This window comes from Dipodomys spectabilis, unplaced genomic scaffold, assembly GCF_019054845.1.
Source record: "Dipodomys spectabilis isolate Male_0828 unplaced genomic scaffold, ASM1905484v1 ptg000463l, whole genome shotgun sequence".
In the NCBI taxonomy this organism is placed as follows: Eukaryota; Metazoa; Chordata; class Mammalia; order Rodentia; family Heteromyidae; genus Dipodomys; species Dipodomys spectabilis.
Window position 1 is genome coordinate 3,465,001 of NW_024871140.1, and position 7,700 is coordinate 3,472,700.

Sequence of the window (7,700 nt, forward strand, 5' to 3'; positions counted from 1 at the left end):
GCTTCAGTTATAAATTAGGTACAGTAAGACAATAAAAACAGTAACTAATAAAAATAGAAAAATTGTAACAATATACTGTTTAAAAAAAAGTAATGTGAAATGGATGTGGAAATGCATACCTGTAATTCCAGGAAACAGAAGCCTAGGCAGGAAAATAATCAAAGAGATATACAGTGAAACTTTACCTCCAAAAGAACCCAAAAAACATAAAAAAGGTATTATGTGAATGTGATCTCTTTCAAAATATGAGATGTTTTTCCATTCAATCTTTTCAGAGCACAGTTGAACACAGATAACTAACTACAGAAGGGGAAATTACAGTGAAGGGGACTACTGTATAATTATTTTTTGAAGAGAAAAACCTAACTTATTTAAACGTTCTTTTCTGAGAAGAAAAGCCATGCACAATTCTTTGGCCTTTTTCTGAAACTCTATGACATTTCTCCCCTCCCAACTAACCATCTTCCCAAACTAGCTTAGCTGTGCGATCAAGTCTTTCCATGGCAAAAATGCTTGATAAGAAATGTACTCATTACCTTGCTCAGGTAATTGTAACCTCTCTGTACGGTATTTTCACAATTAAAAAGAAAAAGAAGAAGTGCAAACATGATTTATTCCTGAACAATCAAGCTTCCTGTAGCCTGTTTCACTCTTCATATTTTGCTCTCAGATGCCCAGAAGACCCTGGTTTGAAGACATATTCTATATTGTCAGGTGTGTGAGATAAATGACTTCCTTAGAAGAAAATGTGAATTTGAAGATTGAAATTGAGAAGGGAAATCAAATTCTACCATCTTTTTTACTAAGGACCAGAAAAAAATATGTGCTTACATGCTGAGAATAAGCAACTTTTGACACCAGTGGTAATGAATTTAATTTTGATGCTGTTGTCAAATGTCTCTGACGTGTCCTGAACCCTAATTCCTTATTTTCTGAGAGCACCACATCTTCAGAAATTCTGATTTGTGCTGTGAATATTTATTTCCTGTAAAATGTAGTGGCTTGGATATTTTGATTTTGTGAAAGCTTGGTTAGTTTGATATTGTTCTCTCAGTTAAATTATAAGCAAGTAAAAATGAATTGAACCTGATTAAATGAAGTTCTTTCTGCCCATTTACTCTGGTACAGATTTCTCTGACTTAGGAAATCAACATTTTAAGTCATTCTGGATGCCTAACTAGGTCTGTGTATGTGGATGAGTCAATAAGAATTGCAGACTTTTCCATATTAATTTTGGAGCGAAAACTTACAGCTGATAACTGGGCAATGATTCAGAAGACAGCTGAGGCTGAAGCCATGAGCCCTCCTGCCTGTGTTCAGCTCCCAATCCCTTCTAAAACACCCCTCACTTCCCATGAAGTGGTTTCTTTTTCTAGCCAAAAGTTTTCTGGAGCTTCATCTTATGCTGGCCTCCTAGTATGCCAACATGAGGGGAGTCAAAGCAAGCAAGGCAGATGTGGCACAGGGATTTTTTTGGTCGGTTGTGGGGCCTGAACTCTGGGACTGGGCATTGTCCCTCAGCTCTTCAGCTCAAGTGTAAAATCACTGATCTAAACAACTGCATATATCAAGTAGATTTAACAGACATCTATTGAATAATTCACCCAGCAGCAACAGAATAAAAGTTTTCTCTGCAGCACATAGAACATTTTCCAAAATAGACCACATTCTAGATCACAAAGCAATCTTGTTCAAATTCAGAAACATTGAAGTTATACCTCGTATTCGCTCACACCACAAGGGAATAAAATTAGAACTCAACACCAAAAACCATCAAAGAAAGTCCTGTAACACATGGAGGCTTAACAACATACTGTTGAATCACCAGTGGGTCAGGGAAGAGATTAGAAAGGAAATTCAAATGTTCATGATATTCAACAAAAATGAGCACACAAATCACCTGCCCTTCTGTGAGAGAGCAAAGGCAGTACTCAGAGGAGAGTTTATAGCTTTGAGTTCCTACATTAACTAATTGGAGAGATCTAAAACCAACAATTTAATGACACATATGAACCTCCTTGAAAAAGAGCAGCAAGATAAACCCTAATCTAGGAGATGGAAAGAAATAATTAAAATTAAATCAGAATTAAACAAATTAGGATCCAATAAAACCATAGAAATAATCAACAAAACAGTTAGTTCTTCGAAAAAATTAACAAAATTGACAGACCCTTAGCAAATCTTATCAGAAAAAGAAGAAAACTCACCCAAATAAATAAACTCAGAGATGAGAACGGAAAAATCACCAGAGAAACAACCAAGATTCAGAACTTTAAAAGGGAATACTTCTCAAAACTATGCTAATAAGTTTGAGAACTTGGCAGAAATGGACCTTTTCATAGGAAATATTGACATGCTGAAACTAAATCAAGATGAGTTAAAACATTTAACCAGCCCATAGCAAACATTGAGATAGAAACAGCAATAAGAGAAGTCCCATCTAAGAAAAGCCCAGGACCAGAAAGATGTGCAGCAGAATTCTATAAGGCCTTCAAAGCAGAGCTCACACCATGGCCCTTCAATGAAATTGAAAGACAAAGTGCACTACCGAACTCATTCTATGAAGACATCATAACCCTCATCCCAAAACCAGGCAGGGACTCATCAAAAAACAGAACTATAGACCAATTTGTTTGATGAACATTGATGCAAAACTTCTCAACAAAATTTTGGCCAATCAATTTCAACAATTGATCCAAAAAATTATACACCACGATCAAACAGGATTCATTTCAGGGATGCAAAGCTGGGTTAATATACGCAAATCAATTAATATTATTCATCACATCAACAAGAACAAGGATAAAAACCACATGTTTATCTCAATAGATGCAGGAAAGGCATTTGACAAGATTCAACACCCATTGATAATGAAGACTATGGAAAAACTAGGAATCCAGGGAACATTCCTCAATACCATAAAGGCTGTATATGACAAACCTACAGCCAGCATTATACTTAATGGTGAAAAATTAAAGCCATTTCCTCTTAAATCAGAAACAAGACAAGGATGTTCATTCTCGCCACTCCTTTTCAATCTAGTATTAGAATGCCAAGATATAGCAATAAGACAAGATGAAAACATAAAATGGATCCAAATAGGGAAAGATGATGTAAAAGTCTCCCTCTTTGTAGATGGCATGATTATGTATTTAAAGAATCCCACTGACTCCACTCCCAAATTATTCAACCTTATTCAGAACTTGGGCAAAGTGGCAGGGTATAAATTTAACCCTCAAAAATCAATGACTTTTCTGTATGCCAAGAATGAGAAAAGTGTGGCTGAAATCAGGAAAACAACTCCATTCATAATAGCTCCACAAAAAATAAAATACCTAGGAATTAACTTAACCAAAGAAGTGAAGGACCTCTATGATGAACACTTGAAAAACCAGAAAAAGGAAATCAAAACAGAACTTAGACACTGGCAAAAACTCCCATGCTCCTGGATTGGAAGGATCAACATCATGAAAATGGCAATACTTCCCAAGGCTATCTACAAATTCAATGCAATACCTATCAATATCCCAAATTCATTCTTCAAGGAATAGAAGAGACAATCCAAAAATTCATATGGAACAATAAAAGACCCTGGATAGCATAAAAGATCATTAACAGAAAGAAAAGTGCTGGAGGAATATCAATACCAAATTTCAAACTCTAATACAACACCATATTAATCAAAACAACGTGGTAATGGCACAAGAACAGACCTCAGGACCAATGGAATAGAATTGAACCTACAGATATATAGCCATCTAATCTTCGATAAGGAAGCTAAATAATTAGAATGGAAGAAAGACAGCCTCTTTAGTAAAAGGTGCTGGCAAAATTGGTTAATCACTTGCAGAAAACTAAAGCTAGATCCTTATATATCACCTGCACAAGAATCAACTCCAAATGGATCAAAGACCTCAGAGTCAAAGCAGACACTCTGAATACATTACAGGATGCAATAGGAGAAACCCTAGATCTCCTTGGCACAGGCTGAAATTTTCTTAATAGAGACCCAGAAACACAACAAATCAAAGAAAGTTTGGACAAATGGGATTGCATGAAATTGCATACTTTCTGCAAGGCAAAGGACATAGCTAGCAAGATTGATAGAAATCCCACGGATTGGGAGAAGTTCTTCACTAGCCATACAAAGGACAAGGGTCTCATATACCTGCAACTCAAAAAATTAAATACCCCAAAAACAAATTCTCAGAGAAACAACTGCCCAATAAATAAGTGGGCTAAAGACTTAAAGGGAAACTTCTCTGAAGAGGAAAGAAGGATGGGCGATGGACATATGAAGAAATGCTCAACCTCTCTAGCTATAAAAGGAATGCAAATCAACCCAACATTGAGATACCACCCCAGCCCAGTTAGAATAGCTGTAATCAAGAACTCTAATAACAACAGATACTGGAGGAGATGGGGACAGAAGGGAATCTTACTGCATTGTTGGTGGGAGAGTAAACTTGTTCAACCACTTTGGAAAGTAGTATGGAGGTTCCTCAAAAGACTCCATATAGAGCTCTCCTATTTCCCTGCAATCTCACTTTTGGGCATTTACCCAAATGATCACAAACAAGACCATACTAAAGCTACCAGCACAACTATGTTTATTGCAACATTATTTACCATAGCTAAGATATGGAACCAATCCAGATGCCCCTCATTAGATGAATGGATCTAGATAATGTGGTAGATATACACAATGCAATTCTATGCCTCTATGAGAAAGAATGACATTGCCCCATTTGTTAGAAAATCGAAAGACTTGGAAAAAATTAAGTGAAGTAAGCCAGGTCCAAAAATATAGGTCCCATGGTTTCCCTTATTTGCAATAACTAGTATATTTTTGAAACAAGCAGAAAAGTTAAGATAAGTTCATGTTAGGTGAAATGAATCCCAAGATAAGTACTGAAATGTATTTTTTCTTTCTTGCAATTGTTTCTAACATATTTATAAGATTATTTCTTTGTTGCTTTGTATGTCCCTCCCCCATGGTATAACGCCTGCTTCCATTTTATTTGATATTGGTAAAATTTGTGGAGGAAATGGTCAAAAACCAACCTTTAAATGGGGATACGTTGGACCCATTGCAACAATGAGATATACAACTCATCATGTCCAATTACTAACTTTACAACTTTTGCCAGGGGCGAGGTGTTGGGAGGGGTGGAGAAGGGAGATGGGAAAGGATGAGAAGTAGAAACAGGAGGAGGCAACAATACTTGATAAGAAATGTACTCATTACCTTACCCATGTAATTGTAACCCCTCTGTACGCTATTTATTTATTTATTTATTTATTTTTTAAATTTTATTTTATTTTATTTGAGAACATACTGTACAGAGGGGTTACAATTACATGGGCAGGATAATGCATACATTTCTTACCAAGCATTGCAGCCTCCTCCTTTGTTTACCCTTCACCTCCCTTCCCAGCCTCCCCCCTCCCGCCCACCCAATCATACCCCCCCTCCCCCCCCTCTGACATTGTAAAGCTGGTTTTGACATGACATTTTGTACTTCTCATTGTTGCAACAGGTCCACCTGAATCCTTAAACGACTTGTTTGTCCCCATCTCCTCCACATGTTATACTGACATCAAATATAGTGAAAGCAGGGGTTACACTGTGGGGGAGGGACATACAAAGCAACCAAGAAATAATCTTATAAATGCGTTAGAAACACATGCATGAAAGAAACAAAAACATTAAAATACATATTTGAGGGTTCGTTTTCCTAACATCACATTCTCTGACTTTTTCCGCTTGACTCATACCTATACTAGATATTGCAAATAAGGGAAACCATGGGACCTATGTTTCTTTGGGCCTGGCTTACTTCACTTAATATAATTTTTTCCAAGCCTTTCCATTTCCTAACAAATGGGGCAATGTCATTCTTTCTGATGGAGGCATAGAATTCCATTGTGTATATATACCACATTTTATCGATCCATTCATCTACTGAGGGGCATCTGGGTTGCTTCCATATTGCATAATGCTGCAATAAACATAGTTGTGCTGGTAGCTTTAGTGTGGTCTTTTTTGTAAACATTAGGGAAAATGCCCAAAAGTGGGATTGCTGGGTCATAGGGGAGTTCTATGTGAAGTCTTTTGAGGAACCTCCATACTGTTTTCCAAAGTGGTTGAACAAGTTTACATTCCCACCAACAATGAAGTAAGGTTCCTTTCTGTCCACATCCCCTCCAGCATCTGTTGTTGTTAGAGTTCTTGATTTTTGCTGTTCTAACTGGAGTGAGGTGATATCTCAATGTTGTTTTGATTTGCACTTCTTTTATGGCTAGGGATGTTGAACATTTCTTCATGTGTCTATTGGCCATCCTTCTTTCTTCTTCAGAGAAGCTTCTCTTTAAGTCTTTCGCCCACTTACTTATTGGGCAGTTGCTTCTTTGAGGATTTGTTGTTGGGTGGTTTAATTTTTTGAGTTCCAAGTATATTTTAGATATGAGACCCTTGTCCGTTGTATGGCTAGTAAAGATCTTCTCCCAATCCGTGGGCTTTCTATTGATCTTGCTAGCTATGTCATTTGCTCTGCAGAAGCTCTGCAACCTTATACAATCCCATTTGTCCAAACTTTCTTTGATTTGTTGTGTTTCCGGGTCTCTATTCAGAAAATTTCGGCCTGAGCCAAGGAGACCCAGGGTTTCTCCTATTCCATCCTGTAATGTTTTCAGAGTGTCTGCTTTGAGTTCAAGTCTTTGATCCATTTGGAGTTGATTCTGGTGCAGGGTGATATATAAGGATCTAGCTTTAGTTTTCTACATGTAGTTAACCAGTTTTGCCAGCACCATTTACTGAAGAGGCTGTCTGTCTTCCATTGTATTGTTTTAGCTCCCTTATCGAAGATTAGACGGCTATAGGTCTGTAGGTTCATTTCTGGGTTTTCAATTCTATTCCATTGGTCCTGAGGTCTGTTCTGATGCCAATACCAAGCTGTTTTGATTACTATGGCTTTATAGTAGAGTTTGAAATTTGGTATTGATATTCCTCCAGCAGTGTTCTTTCCGTTGAGGAGCATTTTTGCTATTCGGGGTCTTTTATTGTTCCATATGAATTTTTGGATTGCCTCTTCTATTTCCTTGAAGAATGAGGGTGGAATTTTGATAGGTATTGCGTTGAATTTGTAGATAGCCTTGGGAAGTATTGCCATTTTCACGATGTTAATCTTTCCAATCCAGGAGCATGGGAGGTTTTGCCATTTTTTAAGTTCTGTGTTGATTTCCTTTTTCAAGATTTTAAAGTTTTCATCATAGAGGTCCTTCACTTCTTTAGTTAAGTTAATTCCTAGGTATTTTATTTTTTGTGGGGCTATTACAAATGGAGTTGCTTTCCTAATTTCAGCCACACTTTTCTCATTGTTGGCATACAGAAAAGCTATTGATTTTTGGGGGTTAATTTTATAACCTGCTACTTTGCCAAAGTTTTGAATCAGCTTGAGTAATTTGGGAGTGGAGTCTATGGGATTCTTTAAATACAAGATCATGTCATCTGCAAAGAGGGAGAGTTTTATTTCTTCTTTCCCTATTTGGATCCCCTTTATGTCTGCATCTTGTCTTATTGCTGCAGCTAGGCATTCTAATACTAGATTGAAGAGAAGTGGAGAGAGTGGGCAACCTTGTCTTGTTCCTGAGATAAGAGGAAATGGCTTTAGTTTTTCACCATTGAGTATAATGCTGGC